This window comes from Marmota monax, unplaced genomic scaffold (assembly GCF_021218885.2).
Source record: "Marmota monax isolate L192 unplaced genomic scaffold, Marmota_monax_Labrador192_F-V1.1 WCK01_AAM20220418_F8-fsc00222, whole genome shotgun sequence".
Lineage (NCBI taxonomy): Eukaryota > Metazoa > Chordata > Mammalia > Rodentia > Sciuridae > Marmota > Marmota monax.
In genome coordinates, this window is record NW_026694968.1 from 2,064,274 (window position 1) to 2,085,500 (window position 21,227).

The following is a 21,227-nucleotide window of genomic DNA, read 5'->3' on the forward strand; positions in this document are numbered from 1 at the left end:
CTGGGTCAGGTATGTGTGTTTAACTGGGAGATGAAGGTTTATAAATGTTACTTTTATTATTTCATCTTATACATACTAAGCCCATCATCCCATCATATTGATTACCTGCCATTCTGAACTTTAGCTCCTAAGCTGTTACAGCTCCAGCCTGACCACTGGCTGTCTTCCTCCATACCCTTCTTATTAATAATCCTGGGGACCTTCTATTTTCTTTAGATCTATTAAAAGCACTGGGCAAAAACAGAATAAGATCTAATATATTAATATACTACCCTACCTCTTCCTTATTCAAACAAGTGTTTCTAATAATAGCAGCAGCTCAAAGGAATTATTTTTGTAGACACACAAATTTCAATTGCCAGTTCAGGCTTGAAGGCAAGAAGAAGCCCCAAGATAAGTGACCATCTATTCTGACTACTCTTGCAGTGGGCCTTGGCTACCACACTAGGAAGCAGGAAGCTCCAGATTCTCCCATTATCTCTTAGACATGGCAAACATTCTTTACCCTTTTCTTTTCTGTTCTCACAAATGTAAAATCATGAAGTCAGGGAAAGTATCTGACTTGTTCCCAGACTCATCCCCCACATATCCCATTTGCCTGGCACAAGTGGGTACTCAATAATATTTGTTGTTCTTTGCTGCATAAGCTTGTACAAAGGCCCACTTTGACTCAAGAAATCCCAGCCAATCCTAAAAAACTGCAGCATAAACACCATACAGCAAGTCCACAGCAGCAGACACATTTCTGCCACTGGCTGATAACAACACTTGGGTAAAACAGGGAAGAAAGGAAAAATGATTATTCCTTATCAAATCCATAGTTCCAATTTAAAACTACAGACTAGTCAGAAATAGTATTATTCTTTTAAAATTAAAATGCACCACCTGAGAAAAATGTGTGTAGAATGTTGTTTATCTAAGAAAAGAGGAGATGTGAAATAGACAAATATATAAATAATATATTAAAAAATAGAAAATGGCTATCTATAGGAGAAAAGGAATAAAGTAGAGAGGACAAGCATAGAAGCTAGGCTTCTTTGCATATACTTTGTTTGTTTTTTTCATATGACTGGACTCCTATAAATATATCATTATAAAACAGAATTAATCCCTTTAGGCTGAGTCCATATTTAAAAAGCTATATGCTCCTGGGCATATGGGTATACACCTGCAATCCCAGCTACTTGGGAGTCTGAGGCAGGAGGATCATTTGACCCAAAAGCTTGAGATCAGCCTAGACAACACAGTGAAATCCCATCTCAAGGGGGAAAAAAAAAGCTATATGCTGTATGATTCTATATTGTAGGAAAAAGACAAACTACAGGGACCAAAAAAAAAAAAAACTAGATTCATTTACAGGGACTGTAGGGTAGAGGGAAAGACTTACTACAAAGTGGCTCAGGGCAATTTGGAGGGTGATACATATCTTATATCATGATTTGGATGGAGGTTTATGCATTGGTCAAAACTGGTAAAACTATAAAAAATTAATTTTATAGCATGTAAATTATATTCTAATTTTTTCCAAGCTATAGGTTTTATGTATTTATTTTACTTTGTCTTAAAGCATTGTGTTACAAATATTATATTCTATTTTTTATCTAAATATTCTAATTTTTTAAAGTATAAAAATAATGCCCAAAGCAGGCACGGTGGCACACACCTGTAATCCCAGTAGTTTGGGATGCTGAGGCAGGAGGATTTTGAGTTCAAGACCAGCCTCAGCAAAGGCAAGGCACTGAGCAACTCAGTGAGACCCTGTCTCTAAATAAAATACAAATAGGGCTGGAGATGTGGCTCAGTGTTTGAGTGCCCCTGAGTTCAATCCCCAGTACCCCACCCCCAAGAAATCCCCCAGCCAGGATTTTACATACCTGTAATCCCAGTGGCTCAGGAGGCTGAGGCAGGAGGATCCTGAATTCAAAGCCATCCTCAGCAAAAACAAGGCACCAAGCAACTCAGTAAGACCCTGTCTCTAAATAAAATACAAAATAGGGCTGGGAATGTGGTTCAGCAGTCAAATGCCCCTGAATTCAATCCTTAGTACCCAAAAAATAATGATAATCCCTAATAGTAAAATGTTTTAAAGAAAATGAGTCTAAATGTATATCCAGTTGGTGGTATAACCACCAGAAACAAGTTACTCTACATGACTTTAAAATACCATAATGTGTCTGCTCATTCTTTTTGAAATATTTATATAAAGAATTGAAAACAATTTTACATTTTTTTAAACTAGTCATATTGTTAATAGTTACATTAGTAATATTACAACTACTGTATTGTCTAGCATGGAATGAGGAAAATGAATAATTATATTAGTGTTAAGAAATATTTTGATGTAGAAGAAAGGAGAAATAGATCAATGAGATGAAGTAAAAAAACTTGTGGGATTTTAACTAGAAGCACCATTAGGAATTCATAGTGTATTTTAGCTTTAAAAAGTTTTCCTATGCCAGGCATGGTGGCCCACACCTGTAATCTCAGCTACTTAGGAGGCTAGGACAAGAGGATTGCAAGTTCAAGGACTGCCTAGGCAACATAGAGATAACCTGTCTTCTAAAAAAACATTTTTTAAACTCTATGTCTACTAAAAAAAAAACTAGAAATAATGGCTAAAAACAGAAGAAATACACACCCATAGCACCCAGTTAGTGTTTTCTCTGAAATGCTTGTGAAGTCATCAAACACTACTAAAGTAGAACCCTGGAGCCAACTTGAATGTTTCAAATGGCAAAATATGGAAAAATTTAGGCTCCAGTAATGCTTAGGCCTCCAATCAATTAGAACACATCTCATGTGTTTAAATGTACAAATTCATAATGATACCAAAAAAGGGGGGGGGTCATCACAAGAGCATGGTGGGGAACCACTTGATATATTTTTTTAAAGCTGGTCAATAAGGGAAAAGAATCAAGCACCACTCCTGCCTTTCCTTTATGAACTTGTTTTAGTCAGCTTTTTCATTGCTATGACTAAAGGATCTGACCAATTATACAGGAGGAAGAGTTTATTTGAGAGCTCATAGTTTCAGAGGTCTTAGAAAGCTGGTTCCATACCTCAGGGCTCAAGATGAGGCTGAACAACATGGTGGTGGTGTAGGGAAGCAGCTCACATCAGGAAAGAGAGAGACTCCACTTTCCAGATACAAATATATACCAAAGTCATGCCTCAATTCCCACCTCCTCCAGCCACACCCCACCACTTCAGTTACCACTCAGTTAATCCCTATCAGGGGATTACATCACTGATTGGGTTAAGACTCTTACAACCCAATCATTTTTCCTCTGAACCTTCTTGCATTGTGTCACATATGAGTTTTTGGGGGACACCTCACATCTAAACTGTAACAGAACTGTACCTCATGGAACCCTAGTAAGAGTTGAGAGAAAGTTCTCCTTTAGATGGAAATATTTCAGCTAATATGAAAATAGGGACAGTCAAGCATTCTTCAACAACCATAACATATTTAAGAATAAATTCTGTAAAGAAAAAAAAGACAAAGAGCATGATAACATGAACAGATAGGTCTTTTGGTCATGTTTTGACTAATAATTAATAGCATTATATTAAATAAAAACTTTTGATCCCAAGAACTAGTTTTCAATAAAATAAGGTCAGAATGAGTAGGCAACTCCTAAATCTGACAAAAAAGCGGGAGGAAAGGGAGAAGGTGAGTAGTTGGATCAGTGTACTTAGGTGCTTTGAGACAATTCTTTCTTATTAAAGTCGAAGCTAAGAGATCTGATACTAGACAAGCTCTTTATGGAAAGGATACACCACCAAAATCTTCAATTTGACTAAAGAAGAGAATTGCAAAAGCATCATTTAATGTCTTTGTATTCTAAAATGTGGAAAAAGTTTTTAATTAAATATTTTGTGAAGCCTAAGAGATTAACTAGAAGAAGATAAGTTGCATAATTCAGGTAAATTAATGGAACAAAAGCAAACAATCCAAGACCTCAGATTTTGGTGTCTTGAACACAGTGCTTAACTAAGTGGGCCTCTGTAACAAAACTATGGAACCAGCCATCTATTATCCCCAAAGAGGATGCAAACTTTGGAAAATCATGGTCTTCAGAAGTGATTGATTATATACACTTAAAGAAAAACTAGAAAACAGGTTTTTAATAAAATGAACCTACTAAAGATTCAGAGAAGAGGAGATTTGGGGCCATCTTCCCAGAATAAGAGGAGAAATCTCTAACATTATGTCTTGAAATCACTCTTCCAAAAAACCCAGGATAATTCAGAAAGAGGAAGGGTTTATATCTTCCATGATTAAAACAAAAATGTTAGAGGAGAATGAGATAAAATTAAAGTATAGAAACATCCAGAAATATGAAAGAAGAAAGTTTCAAAGCAAAAACATATATTTCTTCTGAATAGAATATGGACTGAACAGCTCTTTGAAAGCCACTGAAAAAAAATTCAAATACAGAAAAATCAATGAGACCAAAAGTATTTCAAAAAGAGGTAGGTTAACTGTATTTCAGAGGGAAGAAAAAAAAGCTAACATAGAATGATGTCTTTGAAGAGAAAACTAGAGAGGATGTGGGGAGAAAAGCAGGGGAATAGGGGAATAATCTGAGAATAAAGTTGATTTACTCAAGAAAATGGAGAGTTTTTAGGGCTTTTTAAAAGTTAGTTAGAACATAGAAAATAAAGGTGGAAATGTTACAAAATGATAAAGCAAGGAAATGTCTCAGGAAAAAAAGGTTTTGAGAAATTATTATAGATGAAAGAGGAAAACATCAATGAAAAGTACATTAAGAAAGAATTTAACTGATCTTTGAGGGGAAAGAAGAAATAAGTGAAAACAGAGAAACTAATACATTAAAACAAGTAATAATTGTCAACTGGAGATGGAAATATTGGTATTTTTCTCAAACCTCAAACTTAAACAATTTCTGGATTTTTTGTCAATTATGTACAAGTTTTTCAAGAATTTCAGCCAATTTACACTGCTGCTTGTTTCCTTTGCTGTGCAGAATCTCTCTAGTCTATAGTCTCACTTGCAAAAGGACTAACACTACATGATTCCACTTATGTGAGTTATCCAAAATGGTCAAACAGAAAGTGCAATGGTGGCTGCCAGGACCTGCAGGGAAGGAATGGGGCTTGCTGTTCAACAGATAGAATATATGTTACACAAGATGAGTCAGTTCAAGATATCTTGCTGTACAACATTATGCTTACAATTAATAATATTGTAATTGTGCACTTCACATTTTGTTAAGAGGGTAGATCTTATGTTGTATTCTTACCACAATAAAAAATAATAACAATAACATTTAGCCTGAGAGAATATTAATTATAAACTATTTCCCTCAAAGTCACTGTAACTATGTCTGCACCGCTCAGGGGAGATCTGAGAACTGTGATCTCCAAAAAATAGAGAGACTACTCATATTAATAATCTGGATGAGTATATAGCAGGCACTCAACAAACAATGAATAAATAAGAAAATAGAAAAATAGACATGCACCCAAAACACTACTTTTTCCTTTAGACACCAGTCAAGGCTTCTAAGTCATATAAAAGAATAGCAAGAATTTTTTTATCGATTAAAAACAAACAATTCAATTAGACAAAAATGCAAAGCTTCCCAGACACTGGATCCACATTTTAAAGTATTATCTCTGTTGGCAGATTTAAAAGGTTTCAGAATTTAAAATCTGGCTATTATTGAGAAGAACAACAAACACCTATTTTCTTACCTAAGACAATGAATAGGTTTATCACTGAAATTATTTTTATCTTTCACTGAACTCCCCAGCCTTAGTTGAATCCTGTTTAAGAGGCTACTTCTGCATAATGCTGCCAGCAGCACCTTTTATTTACAAGTTTTCAAGAAACTGGCCTGGTAGTAATTAAGATTAGTCAGCAGCTTGCATAATGAGTATAATTTTTCATTAATAGAAATCTCTGCATTTTAAAAATAGGTTAATCATTGCATTCCAAATAATGACATCCTTTTCATCTGAAATCTATACTCTCTGGTTAGATACAGGGTAGGTGTGGGAAGATTTTAATTCTAAATGTGATCCCTAAAATAGGCTTCAGCTTCACCTCAAAGAACGCCTGATTGAACTACATGAAGATAAATCTACCTGGCCATGTTATCACTCAAAGCACCCATTGCCTTACCCCTACTTTATAAAAAAAAAAGGGGGATTGACAAAAAGATAATCTATGGCATGCATTTTCCTGCTCCAGTCATAAGACTCGGAGTCCTTGAAGACACAAAGCAAACATGTTGCCTCTTTGATCCTGTGCCTAACATAAGATGTTTTTTTACTTAACTTAGGTAAATGACTTCTGGGTATGAGATCCAAAGCAGATATTAAAATGTGGGGTATTTGTCATGCTACCAGGCTGAATGTTTAATATTCTATTCAGCTATCTAACTTGGAAAGCCATTTTTTTGCCCAACAAACATTAATTATCTTCTTGAACCAGGCATTGTTACATTGCTTGGAATGTCAGATAATAAAATAAAAATTTCTTGATCCTATTGACTATACTCTAGTGGAGGAAGATAGACCATAAGAAATAAGTATAATAATTTATATCCAATGTTAAATAATAAGTGCTATGAAAAACAGAAAAAAATATAGCAAGTTAAAGGAAATCAGGTTACAGTGGGAAATGAATGATATTAAATAGGGTAGTCAGGGTATATTTCCTTAAAAAGATAACATCTGAACTAAGACTTGGAAAAGTGAGTGAATGATGAGGACGTGATTCAATGGTAAAGCACTTGCCTCACATGCATGAAGCCATGGGTTCAATCCCCAGCACCACCAAGTGGTTAGCTGGTAATCTCCAAGGGGTACACTTGCAGGTTCTGAGGTAGCATTCATACCAAGTCCATGAACTCTCTGGACTACTCCCAGCCAATGACTGAGCACAGCGGGGGCCCTCAAGGAGCTTGTTCCTATCAAGGCAGAGTGTCTCTGAAGGCAGTCTTTGCTCTGGTATCTGCTTGCTGGAATTTTTCCAGAGTTGTAATGAACCTGAGCTTCTTCCTATACTTTCCTCCTTTCTTCCTTCTGTCTTTTCACAGGTAATCAACCAACAATGCCATGCAAAGACTCTCTTGTGGCTTCATCATCCTATGAAGGCATATCATCCTACGCCTTCTCTCTCTCCCCTTTATCCTTTATAAGAGATCCCCTCTGTGGATTTACCCTTGCACTTTGGATAACATCTGGGCATCCATATCTGGAGAATAAACTTTCATAATTAGTAGGCATTAGTAGTCTGAGAAAGCAGGTAGTAAGGTAGGATTTTTGGACTGAATCACCCACTACTTAACTGGACAAGAGGATCACACCCAAGTGGATTATAAGTCACAGACTGTCCCTGGCACAAGGTGGGGGTCCAGCTGGCAAAGATTTTACTAGTAGTGATGTGGGAACACATCCCATTGAAGGGAATGAATGTCCTTATCAATTAGACTCAGACATTTGAAAGCTAAAGGCAAAGAAGCACAAAAGGAGAGTGGCCTTAGCTGACTATTACTAAGGTGTGTTATCCTGTAGAAGAATAACTAACAACCCAAAAGCAGTTAGTAACAATTAAAGTTTTAGTATAACAATCCTAAAGCCTTTTGATGGCTTTTAAAAAGGTTTGTATCTCCCACAATGGTGTTCAATAGTCCCTGAGCTTGCTTCACAAATATTTAAATGCTTAGCTGAGGCAGGTATATACAAAAGTCCTAGTTGGAAAAAGCTGGAACCCAAGTGTAGCATCTGGAGGTCAATGCCTCTGATGATTGTAACTCTATAATTCCTCAGAATCCTCAGAGCCTGCAAAAGTAGTTCACTACTTCTCGATAAAAGCTAGCTTATCCTCCATGCAGTAAGACTCTACAGAATACTCTACAACACAAGGCAACACATGCCACCTTCAGGAGCTGCCCCACCTTGTCCCCTGGCATAAACTCCAGCACAACCTGTGGTGACATGTTAGGACTGATAAGGGAGGGAAAAGATTACACCCCAAAGGAACAGCAAGAATCAGTCAGCATGTTCCAACAGGATCCAGGGCAAGGCCTCTGTGGCTGGATTTTGAGGGTGGGTGATAAAGGGGAAATGAACATAAGACTATAAGCATGCATGCATTGACTTCAGGACACTCTTTGGGGACATGGGCTTTAATGGTCTGGCAAGGACCCCAGGAAGGGAAAACCTTATCACTAGTGTGGCACACAGAAGCCTGGAGAAAGCTAGAACCTATGCTCAACAAAGCATATGAGTACTGATATGTGGTAGAGGAAGAGATAAAGAAGCTGAGAGAAATAGGCATACTGGAATGGATGCATTATGTGATGCCAAATGACTCACAAGAGGATTCTATTTCATAGGAGGACTAAGAGGATACTTCATTCACCAAGGCCATGAAGAATTTGCTGGTAGGAGAGGAGCTAGCACACTTAAGAACTTCAGTAGTGACAGTACTTTTGACTGCCTTTCCAGAGCCTAGGGCAGGAAAGGCAGTCACAAAGTTTGGTTTGTTTATAGCAATAACTGTGATGAAGCCCCAAAGCAATAGAGACCAGATGGCAACACAGAAGCCAAAAGGCCAGAATCACTGCAATAACAGGCAAGTCTAGAAAGGTAACCAGCTGGTCAGAGACCTGAAGGGAGCTATCAGAAGACTAGTAACAAAAAAATATCCACCGTGTAAATGGACAGATAGTTGTGAGCATAAGTGTGAATATTTTTATGTCCCATGTTCATTCTCACTAGAAAAAAAAAATTCACCATAGAATAGGCATTGGATAGTCAAAAAACAAACTGATGCATCCAGTTGTCATGAATTAGCCTTTATCATCAACCCCTGGCCCCCAGGAACAAACAAGATAGAGACTTATTCCTGGGACCAGCACCATGAATTCCACATACCAAGCCCAATCTAGCTACTTCCATCTCTGAATTTCCAACTTCAGAAACTGTTACTAGGCATCATAAATGGCACTATTCCTTGAGGAGGTCAAGTAGCCACCTGCATCCCCTCCACTCTGGGAAGGCCAATAATTTATTCTCATAAGAGTAGACACATGCCACAGTCTGGCTGGGCACAAATCAAGAGCCACTGAAGCAGGAACAAACTTTATTTCTGAACTCCACCAGCACACTCCACACACGCTCCCCGGGAACTCCCCCGAACGCCTCGCGGCTCCTCCAGGAACCAACAACCGGAAATATCCCTCCTCCGGCACTTCCCCAACCAATGGGAACTCTCCGGGAATCCTTGCAAGAGCTCAAGCGGAACTCAACGGGAACTCTGCCAGAACTCAAAAGTCATCATCTTAATGGCTCTCTAGCATCACCTCTCAACCACTACTTCTGGCAAAAATGCCATGCGTCATCCTGACTCAGCTATGGCCCTCAACAGACACCTATTATGGATAAGGGTTTCTCTTTACTATTTGAAGATCCTCAACCAGCACCACTCTACAAAGATCATAGTATGCCTATTTTATAGACAAAGCATAGTATCTGACCAGAGAAACCACTTTGCAATGAAGGAGATGTGTCCACAACTATGGAATGCATTGGTCATATCAAAACTGCACCATCCAGAAGCCACTAGCCTGATAGAGAACTGAAATATCTTGTTGAAGGCATAAAGTACCAGCTTTGAAGTAATTATCTATTAGGATGAGGTACCATTCTTCAAGATACAATATACAAATTGAATCTATGTCATGTTGTATTCCAATAGGAAAAATTCTAAAGCTGGGACCCAAGGGGTGAAAGCAGGAGTGACCTCACTTAACCATCACTTTCAATGACCTACCTGGGGTCTCTATGTTTCCCATCCTCATTACTATGGGCTCTGTAGGTTTAGAAACATCTGCTAACAAATTTTGATCTTTTAACTTTTATATTAGCGTTAAAAGAAAATGACGTACCATTACAGTGTTACATAAACCTGTGTATGTCTATATATTTACACTCACAGTGAGATCTATGATTTTGTGTGCTCTGTGTTGCATGTTTTCATTCCAATTTAAAGAACTTCCATTAGCACTTCTTAAGGCATGTCTAGTGGTGGCAGACTCCTTTAGTTTTTGTTTGTCTGGAAAAGGCTTTAATCTCTTCCTCTAAAGGATAAGCTTGCCAGGTAATGGTATCCTAGAATGGCAAAGTTTTTACTCTCAGTACTTTTGAATACATCATCCCACTCTCTTCTGGCATGCAAGGTTTCTATTGAAAAATCCGATGATATTAATTAAGACTCTGTAGGGATTCCCTTGTATTGTGATAAGTTACTTATCTCTTGCTGCTTTTAAAATTCTTGGTCCTTGACTTTAAATTGCAATAGAATGAACATCAAACAATTTTTGCCAAGACTCATTATTATCTTGGCAAAAATTTCTTGATGTTCAGTCTATTGCAATTTAAGCATCATGGATCTGGATGTCCATTTCCCTCCCCTGTCTGGGCAGTTTTCTCTATTTCTTAAGTTAAACTTTCTTCCCCTTTCTTTTTCTTTACTCCTTCTGAAACTCCCATAATGCATATATCATTTTGCTTGTTGTTGTCCCCATAAGTAGGCTTTCTTTATTCATTTATCTTTGTTCCTATGGCTAACTTCAAGTCATTTGTCATTAAATTCAGTGATTCTTTCTTCTGTTTGATAGAGCATGCTGTTAAAGCTCTCTACTGAATGTTTCAGTTCACTCATTATATTCTTCACTCCATAATTTTCACTTCTTATATTGTGTTCCTGGTTTGTTCAGTTGTCTGTGTTCTCTTGTAGCTCACTACCCTTCTCTAAGATGATTATTAAAAACTTTTGTTAGATAACTTACAGAATTTCCATTTCTTTGGGGTCAGTTGCTAGAAAGTTGTATTCCTTTGGTGTTGTCAATTTTCCTTTATTTTTCATTTTTTTTATAGTCTTGCTTTGATGCAAATACATTTGAGGGAACAATCAGCTCTTCTAGACTTTATGGACTATTTTAAATGGGGAAAGATCTTCTCCTATGAGTGGTACAGGGCATTAGTTCAGTGGGGTGTCACAATTTCAGCTTGTAGAAGCTATATTGCTATCATATCTTGGAGTTCCATTAACTGATATCAATATTAACTAAGAATTTAAGTGTCCTCTATAGCAGCCCAAGTTCCTAGTGTCTTCCTTTTCTGTCCTCTACAGTAGGGTGGGAGAGTCATGGCCAAAACGATCCCTCTTGGCACCAGATCTGGGATCTGGAGTGCAAGCATGCACAAGTGACTGTAGCTTTGAAATCCAGGGAACAATGGGCTGGGGATGTGGCTCAAGCGGTAGCACGCTCGCCTGGCATGCGCGGGACGCTGGGTTCGATCCTCAGCACCACATACAAATAAAATAAAGATGCTGTGTCCACCGAAAACTAAAATATAAATATTTAAAAAAAAAAAAAGAAATCCAGGGAACAAGTAGCACCAATATATGAGGCACAGGAACTTGTAGAAAAAATTATGAATTGAGGGTTTAGAGCACAAATGTACATACTTAAGCAGTTCTGCTGGTATCATGGACATGGGCACTCATGGAACAGCTGCAGAGTCAAGGAGTGGAGCACAGGCACATGCTAAACAATGGACTCCAGGGTCCATATGTGCACATGGACACCAGAGGCAGGGTGGTAGCTCAGTCTGAGTGTTGCAGTGATGTCTCCTTCTCCAGGAGATTAGTAGAAGCAGTGATAGCGACTGAGGTCCTTGGTGGTAAAAAATGCTAAAGGGCAGGCCATGGGAGACCACAGTAGCACTCAACATGAGGCTGATACTAAGAGCCATTGCCCTTTTCTTTGTTCCTAACCATCTTCAGATGTCTCAGCTATGCAGATCTCAGTGATTTGGGTTGGGTTAAACCAAAGAAGGTCTTTTGGTCAGTACCTTGAAAGGCTGGGGAAGCTGGTTGTGCACCCTGCTGTCCTTTTATCCATGAAGAGAAGTTGTGGGATGGGGACTTCTCACTTGGCACTGAACTGTGCTGGTCTAGGGGACGGGATCATTCAGGCAATGAAACTGTTGTTCCTTCCCTTTTTGTGCAGTTATTCTTTTTTTTCCTCCTTTTTTTTTGCCCCACTGTGCTGCAGTAACTTCTTAATTGGACTAGTAGGCTCTCACTGAGGCATTTTCACTCATAAATAGTTAGCTATATAATTGCTATTGCTGTGAAGAGGAAAAAAGCTAGGATCTAGTCCACCATTCTACCATTGTTCTGACATCATTCTCTATTCTCCCAGTAAATCTCTTATAGTTCTAATTCCATCTTGGCATCCATTCCCAGAAGATCTGAATTGACACAGGAAGGGAAATAAAAAATTCAATTTTGGATATGGTAATTTTGAAATATCTATTAGATATCTAAGCAGAGCTATGAAGTTAGATATACAAGTAGATTTAGAAATAAAATTTGAGACAGACATGGTGGAATGTGCCTGTAATCCCCAGGTACTCGAGAGACTGAGATAGAAGAGCTGCTTGAATTCATTAGTCTGAGGCCAGCTTAGGCCACATAGTGACACCTTGTCTCAAGAAAAGAAAACAGGGGGCTGGTGTTGTGGCTCAGTGATAAGAGTGCTCGCCTAGCATGTGTGAAACAATGAGTTCAATCCACAGCACTGCATAAAAATAAGTAAATAAAAAAAGGTAATGGTGTCCATCTACATCTTTAAAAAGAAAGAAAATAAATCAAAATAGGTAAAATTTGGGCTAGACATATAAATTTAGAATCCATTTGAAGTATTTGAAGACACAAGACTAGATGAGATCACAAAGGAAGTGAATGTAGATAAAGAGGTCCTTAGGATTGACTCCTAGAGTACACACCAATTTAAGTATCCAAAAAGAACAAGAATAATCAGCAGTAGTGACCACAAAGATTAACAAATAAAGTAGGAGAAATCTAAGAATGTTTTATCCTGGAAGCCAAGTAAAAAAGTATATCAAGGAGAATGGAGGAATGAAACATAAAATGCAGCTAATAGGTCAAATTAGGTAGCAAAAAAGGAGTGACAGCTAGGTTTAATAAACTAGAAGTTGCTTGTGATCTTGACAAAGAGCAGTTTTAGTGGTGTTAGTGGTAGGGAGGATGGAAAAACTGAATGCAGATTTAAGAAAGAATGAAGGAAGAGGAAGCACAAACTACCAAGTATAGACAACATTTCCATGGAGTACTGCTACTAATGGGGAAGCAGGAAAATGGAGTGATTTCTGGAAGGGAAAGTGATTTGTTAAAAAAGGATTTGTTACAGATAAGAGGCAAGTTTGTGTGCTGATGGAAATGCCCTAGTGGAGAGAGGAAAACTGATGATGTAGGGAAGAGAGATGAATTTCTGGAGCCCTGTTCTTGACTAGATGAAAGATGATATAACCCAACACAGAAGTTCAAGAACCAACATTTAACAGAAGCATGGATAGTTCCTCTGTAATAACAGAAGGGAACATAGAGTTCATGGATATTGATGATGGTTAAGTGCATGACAGAGGGCATGAAAATCTGTGGATATCCTTACTTATTGCTTCAATGCTCTCAGTGAAATAGGAAATAATGACATGAAATGAAAATGAGAGGGGAGAGCTGACAGTTTGAAAAGGAGATGTGAATAGTTATTTTATCAAGACTATATTAAGATGTGCTGGGAGTAGTGCTAGGCGTAGCACTCCTATAATCCCAGCAGCTCAGGAGACTGATGCAGGAGGATAGCAAGTTCAAAGCCAGCCTCAGCAAAAGCAAGGTGCTAAACAACTTAGTGAGACCCTGTCTCTAAAAAAATTAAAAAATAGGGCTGGGATGTGGCTCAGTGGTCAAGTGTTCATGATTTCAATCCTAGTGTGTGTGTGTGTGTGTGTATAGATATAGATATAGATATAGATAGAGAGAGAAACAGTAGATAATAGGCAAAGTTATCTTAACTTCCTCTGTATATCTCCTTAAACTCTCTTGCCTGTGAGGGACTATTTTATATAAATATTCAGTGGAACTAGATTATTCACATAATACTATCTGAGGTCCCATTCTGTGGACTCTACCAAAGCCAACCCTAGAAACCATTGATGTAGCTGATATCAATCCTTCTGGAATGAGAGTTTACTGGGAGACTTTTACATGACTACTGCCCTTCCCTTTCTTTGTGAAGTTCCTCTGGATAACACATAAGTGACAGTGACAACAGCTGACCTTAGGATGTCCTGAGGTAGGTATGTATGTACATGTGTGTGTGCAAGCATGATATAAGTGTGTGTCTGAATGTGTGTGTTTATATCAATGCCTAATTACAAGAGTCCCACCATTCTCCACTGTCTTACATCTGGCTCAGTTCACTAATATGTCATCTGCATGGCCTATGAAGATAAAGTCACAACACTTCCTTCAAGGAACAGAAAAGGGAGATAAGAAGAAATAACATATACATAAAAATATCCATATATTTGATAACTTATTGTGACTTTTATATAACTCTAGTGTAAACTACCTACTCCACAGAAGTATATGTATATGTATATGGCACAGTCATATATTATCAGCCTTGATCCTTTTCTATCCTCCAAATTCAGTTTCAACCTGATTTGTTCACTCCTGGCAGTTTTCTTTGCCATCATATACACCTGTGAAATGTAGAGGCCCTCCTCATTTTCCTTCCTCAATCTGGGATTCAAGACAGGCAAGATATCACCAACTTCAATGGCTCATGATTGGATGAGGTATGCAATGCAAAAATCACATTTGATGTCCCTTATGCATCTATCTGGTTCCAACACTACTTTATAATATGCTTAGAGCATGAAAAGATTATCCTCTGGTTTACATATATGCTGCTTACAAAACTGCCAAGTTTCTTAAACTGCCTTCCTTAGGGCTGTTTCCTGTAAAAGTCCCAATTTAGCAAGAGATCAAAAGAACCACCTGTTGCCAGAGGCCAGGGCTGAGTTGGTGATGATTCACAGCTTGTCTAACTCTTTTACATTTGCCAGATGTGAGTGACACCACCCTCTCTTTGGAAATAGAAAACATAGCACTATAATGAACATCTAAGACCAGACATTTAAAATAATGGGTTTTTGCTGTAATGAATGTTATATTAAAAATAATGTTCTTAATACACAGAAGCTAAGATAAAAGGTCAGTTTTTCTGTAATGAATTAGAAAGTGAGTAGATGCTTATTGACTGTGATAGGGAGAAAGAAGCCACCATTTAACCACACCCTTCCCCCTACTAGAATTTTGAAAGCATTTATGATATTTTGTTTTGGTAAGTAGCTGAGATATTTGACTTTTTGAGACACAGGAGAAATCAGAGTTAAACCTCACTAGTCCACAGAACTAAGAAATGAGAAAGCTTAGATGTCTTTATTCCTTCTAAAAACCAGACACTTAACACACCTTCCCTTCAAGTAAATTTTGTACCACAGGGTCCATAAATATGTTCTACAAAATTATTCCTTCTAGAAAATTCATAATCAACCAAGTAATAATAGAAAGCTACTAGGATTCAAAAACAGCCAGTCCAAAAAGCACCCCCTTTTTAGAATAAGCTTCATACCCAAATATAATTTTATTTGTAGATGTCTCTGGTCTCAAAGAGAAGGGACAGGCTCTAAAGATAAATGAGTTGAAAGCTGGGCAGTCTGGATGGCATTCCCTAAGATGCCATTCACTTGGCATCCAGTACATTCAGATTTTTAGTCTGAAAGGGACAGCTGTTGGTTTTTAAGTCCTTAAGTGGAGTTTCAATTTCCTGGAATGCTAAGGGAGGAGAGTTCAGGCCAACCCAGCCTGTCTTCTGAAAAACAGCCAAACTCTAGTGACAATCTGATTTGGGAAGCCAAAAGTTTTATTTTTGAACTTTTGTGAGAAAAAGTTGAAACTCTATCCAAGTTAACAGAGAAGGAAAGAGATCAGGATGGGAATAAAGCCTAAGAGATGACACGTGCCTATACACTGGATATGCATGGCCATTGGGAGGCCTCCTGCTTTCCTGCCTAGCCTTCAGCAATTACAAAGCTGCTGTTCACTAAGACTTCTGAGAGTATATTCATAAACTGTGTCTCTGTCATGTTATTTTAAAATCTCTTAGAGAGGGTGACAGATGACTCTGAGCTAGAGAACAGGACCTTGTAACCTTTCTAGAACTCTTCCCTGGGAGATCTAAATTAATTTCTTGCTGCTCTCAATGCTACACACAGGGAGGGTAGCCAGGTTAGGATCTCAGTAAGTTCATCTGGCCTATGGAAAACTGTTTTCTCTATAGCATATTACTGGAAAATATGTATGGCATAATTGTTTCAAATACAGGCCATGAAATCAAAGCTGGGTCAGTTCCCAGTTCCCAGTCTTGCCACTTAGTAGCAATGTAAATTCCAGCAAGTTTTTAAATCTCTGGAAGCTTCATCTGAAAACAAAACAACAACAAAATTATTAAGAAAAAAAAAAGAAAACACGAATTATATCTAACACACACACACACACACACACACACAAATGGAATACTGCATGTAAAGTGTTCAGCATATAGTAAGTTGTTGACATCTGTGTGGTCATTATTACCAATACAATAATGGATTGAAGAAAAGAGAGACAGGAAAGTGACTCCTCGTTTGTAACTGTTTCCCAAGTTTTAAAATAGAGGCATGATTACTCATTTACCTTACTAGATATTTGGATAGCATTAGTAAACCCAATTGGGAAAGATACAAGACAGTGTCAATAACAGAAAGGTATGACCTAAGGAAAGAAGACCATGGCCTTGATATATGTCTTCTAATTCTCTTACTACATATAATTCACATTTCTGTTACTGTTGGATCACCCATGAAGATTTTTAGATGCAGTTGTTGTTGAAATCTTATAAGCTCTCTAGGGCAAGAATTTTTTTAAAATATTTTTTAGTTGTAGATGGACACACAATATCTTTGTTTATTAATTTATTTTTTATGTGGTGCTGAGGTTCAAACCCAGTGCCTCACACCTGCAAGGCAAGCGCTCTACCACTGAGCCACATCCCCAGCCCAGGGCAAGAAATTTTTTAAGAAAAAGAAAATGAAAACCAAAGTTTCCACATGACAAGAGTTTCTGGTTACCATCAATGAAAGAGAATTAAATTACCCAATATTATCAAATATAAGAACTTTTTTTCCTATCTTGAGAATAAAAACACCTCATTTTCTTACCAAAGTTCTGATTCAAAAGCTAACAAACCTACAGTGTTTTGTTTTTGTTGAAAAAAAAATCTTTCTACAGTTTATTGCCTTTCCTTGATAATAATATACACAAAGTCCTAAATATTTACCAGATGATACAGATCTGCCAGTATTTTTAGCCATGTTTCAAAGTTCTATGAAATCAGTTCTTGGACATATTCCTAAAAATTTGGCCCATGGAAATTAACTGGGAAGGATTTTCCACCTTCTTCACATGGCTTTAGGTCACCACCTCTTTGTGTATCCATAAGAAACCCACATCCTGCAATCGTGAATAGCCTTGCTTGCTCAGAAGCTGTTGTTATTGATAGATAAATATACAAAAATTTGATTCTTTGGGAATATCTATTTCCAATAAAGACACCACATGCTCTGGCTTTAGTACGAACCTATTTTCCCAGCCTCCACCCACTCAGATCACAACTATCTTTAACTAAATATTTTCTCAAAAGTAAATTTCAATTCAAGTTCCCTACACTAACAATTCTCAATTCAAGTTCCATAAAGCCAACCACCAAACTTGTCCCAATCAGATTTTTTCTTTAATCTTTATAATTTTGTTTGAATTAAGGCTTTAAAAATTTGGGGAAAAAATCACCCTTCTGTAATTTTACCCCTTAATAAAGAAATCAGTTTCATTACTTCAGTTACTAAAATGTTTTTTAAATAATCATAAATATTAAAATGTCATATAACCATTTTAAAATCTTTCAAAAGTATTTTACATCTTTGAGAAATTTCAAGAAACAGGGAAGCTGGGCCTCCACATCCTGTCCCAGTTGCCTTGAGGGTCTAGCTGCCAAAAATCTTAAGTCTGTCTCATGGGAGTCCCACATACACATTCAGCCAGGAAGGTCACATTCCATCCAGAACTCCAGAAGAAGAAAATGATCCAAAGGGATGTGAAACCAGGCCAAGCATCTACTACAGACCAAAATTCATCTATACAGCAGCGACCCAGTTAGTGAGGAAACATTATCCTCATTCCATCACACTATTATTTTTGTGTTTCTATGTGGGTCACATTACAGAAAAATCCATGGAGAATTTGCCAGCGAAAATATGAAAGTTACAACTGAGGATTGTTGACCCCACTTTTTTGCTCAAGTTGCCAAATGAAAGGAAAGGTGAGACCACAGGGAGTAGCAAACTGCATTTGCCCAGATTTTAGAATTTCATAGACAGGAAAATATTTTAAAAGAATTAAGGAACTGATTTATAGTTGCTAACTTTTTCTTTGGACAAGCAAATATGTGTTTTTAATGATAACTCTTATCTATTAGCATCTTTTTGTAAAAGGGAATTTTAACATTAAGAAGTAGGAAGACTATAATGTCAGAAAGAAAAAGGACTTTCCTTTCCTAAATAGGTCAGTTGGTCCTCTCATCCTGACATCACAATGAGGACATCGATCTTGCTCCCTACATTAGACTTAATGTTTTATTTTCTTTTGTTTTCACTTTAAACAAGTGAAAAGTAATTCAGGTTAATCCCAGTCAACATACTGGCTATCCAGAAAAATGGGGCCAGAGGATGGTATAAGAGGCAGGCTCCCAAAGCAGCCTAGACCTGAGGTGTGTGACCAGGATCAGCAGGTTGGAAAAGAAATCCCTGTGGTATATCTCTAGCTGCCAGTTATGGAGATCCAAAAGAAAAACAAGGGTACCAAAGCATTTTATAATCTTTGCTATTCTCTGCCCATCCCTGGGAAAGAGATAGAGGGGCCAAGAATACATACCCTCCTCCACTTTGCTAGTCAGCTTTCCAAGCTTAGTGATCCTTTTCCAGCAGGTGGCAGAACACACACATAAAAAACTCCAAATCCACCCAAGGTTTTTTTTTTTTTTCTCTCAGTTGGTCCTTTCTTTAAAAGTCAGTGAGGGCTAGGGGTTGTACTTTAGTTAATAGAGCATGTGCTTAGCATGCATGTATAATACCCTGGGTTCAATTCCCAGAATTCAAGAAAAAAAAATCGGACATGTATAGAAAGAAATATTGCAAATTAACAAAACAAAACAAACACCCACCCACATTCCATCCTGAAATCCTGTTTACACAATACTTTAGTCTTCACAGAGAGGCAGAAACTCTACAAAAACTCTGCAAAGAGTACCACAAAGTAAAAAAAAAAAAATCCTAGCCAATAAATGCAAATGCCAGGACCAACATCTTCTTGCTGTTGGAGAACTAGCAAATAATTCTCACATTAAAAAATTAAAAAGCCAAATCTAAACCTAATCATTCTTCATTAATCTTCTTTACATACACCTATAAAGATATAAACATGAATTGTCTTTTCTAAAGAAGTCCATGGACTTTACATTGCCTCTTTCCAAGGAAATAATTAATGCAGTATCCAAAGATACACAATGGGTCAAAAGAACAACCAAGAACACCAGTCACATGTCTTTCTACTAGAATATGTCTTCACAAAAGCAAATTTATATTTCAAACTGAAAAAGTATTTCCTAAAATATACTCTAATTGGATATTTCAGGTACAATAGTAAGTAGGTCACTTGCTTTCGAGGATTCAAGAATATCAGTCTACAATGTCTGTTTCTTTCCTGAACAGGAAAGGTAAAGGAGAAATACTACAAACAAGGAAATCAACATCACACAGCTCCTAAAGCAACCTCAACCTGACCTTGGGGGGTCAAGTCAATAATTGTGAGCTTTGTAGATAATTTCAAAAACTAATTTGACCCACAAAAGTAATTTCCCCCAAATCTGCAAAAACTATGACTTACATTACTACCAACCCTCCCTTTCAGGTAATTTCTAATCAGAAATTAAATTCAGGCATAAATGCCCTAGAAACATCTTTTAAACAGCCTAAATTTGATTATCAAATCATGTTCCTTCTCTATGCTTATCTTCTTTTTTCTCAGTGTCCAATCTGGTCCTATCTCTACCCCCAAACAATTATCTAGGGTCCTAGGGGTACCTTATGCTTGGCACCTTCTTGAATGGTATATGCCGCATGAAATAGAATAGCAGATATAGAAGGAATCTGACAGGAATGAATAAAGCTATTTCTAAAGATAAGGGAAACATGGCTGTGAGAAACAAACTCCCTCAAGGCCCCAGCTTGCTAGTCGCAATGTTATGAATCCACCTCACAGTGTCCCCATTCCTCTAGGTCATGTCAGTTTTTTCATTTTCACGAGACAAAAAGTTTGAGGCCCGAATAACTGGCTTCATCATCACTTCTTTAATGAACAAGGGATTTAGGTTTAGAAATTTCAGGAAAGACTGAGCAATAGGTACTTTTCTTGTCTTCAAATCACACTGTTCCTATAAATAACTCATTTTTAAAACATAAACATCAAGGTCTGAACTGATCCTTGGCAATGATAACAAATGTAAGCTCCACGAGGGCAGTGACTCTTGTTTTATTCACATTTGTTTTCTTCTTCCTTCTCTCTATTGTCCATCTTTATCCCCCTTTTGTTCCCTGTTAGTGTTAATGTCTGGTTCCTTTAAACAAAATTGTGTTACCAGGTGGATATCTATCATTTATACTTTAGTAGCCTTTAAGTCTGGAATATCAGTTTTACCTTTAAAAAAAAAAAAAAAAAACAACAGCAACCAAACAAGGCATTGGCCCCCACCCCACTGTAGGCCTCCAGTCCCAGTCAGCAGTGGAAGATCTTTGTGGTGAGGCCCATATCCATTCTCCTTTCTATGCACAAGGCCAAGCTTTGAATACTTTGGGAAAATGGCAAATTGGTCACAGGAACAGCTCCCTCCCTGATAACCCCTGGATTCCCTCCTATGGCTCTGCTTAGCCTTCACATCTTTGTAAAGTGATCTAAAACCTTACCTTTTTGCTGTATTTATCTTCCTTTCACAGCTGTCAAAACCTAGAAGACATCCTGATATTGCATATTTAGACTCAACTATACTGTTTAACAAATGCCAAACTGCCTGTTTCCCACACCCTGCTCTGTGAAGCCAGCACACCTCTCCTTACTGAGTCAATCAGGAGCCCATTCTCACCCTCTAACACGCTAGGGG

General features: G+C 37.6%; 1 protein-coding gene across 2 annotated transcripts in view; it reads right to left on the bottom strand.

The window, feature by feature from the left end:
- Window positions 1-21,227, bottom strand: part of Akap6 (A-kinase anchoring protein 6) — a 589,717-nt gene that overhangs the window by 533,360 nt on the left and 35,130 nt on the right. The window contains exon 2 of one of the 2 annotated variants that reach the window (XM_058573661.1): window positions 1,875-1,975. The exons of the other annotated variant lie outside the window; for it this stretch is intronic. The gene's annotated coding sequence lies outside the window, so the exon portion shown is untranslated. The remainder of the gene's footprint in view (window positions 1-1,874; window positions 1,976-21,227) is intronic. 2 annotated transcript variants of the gene reach the window in all.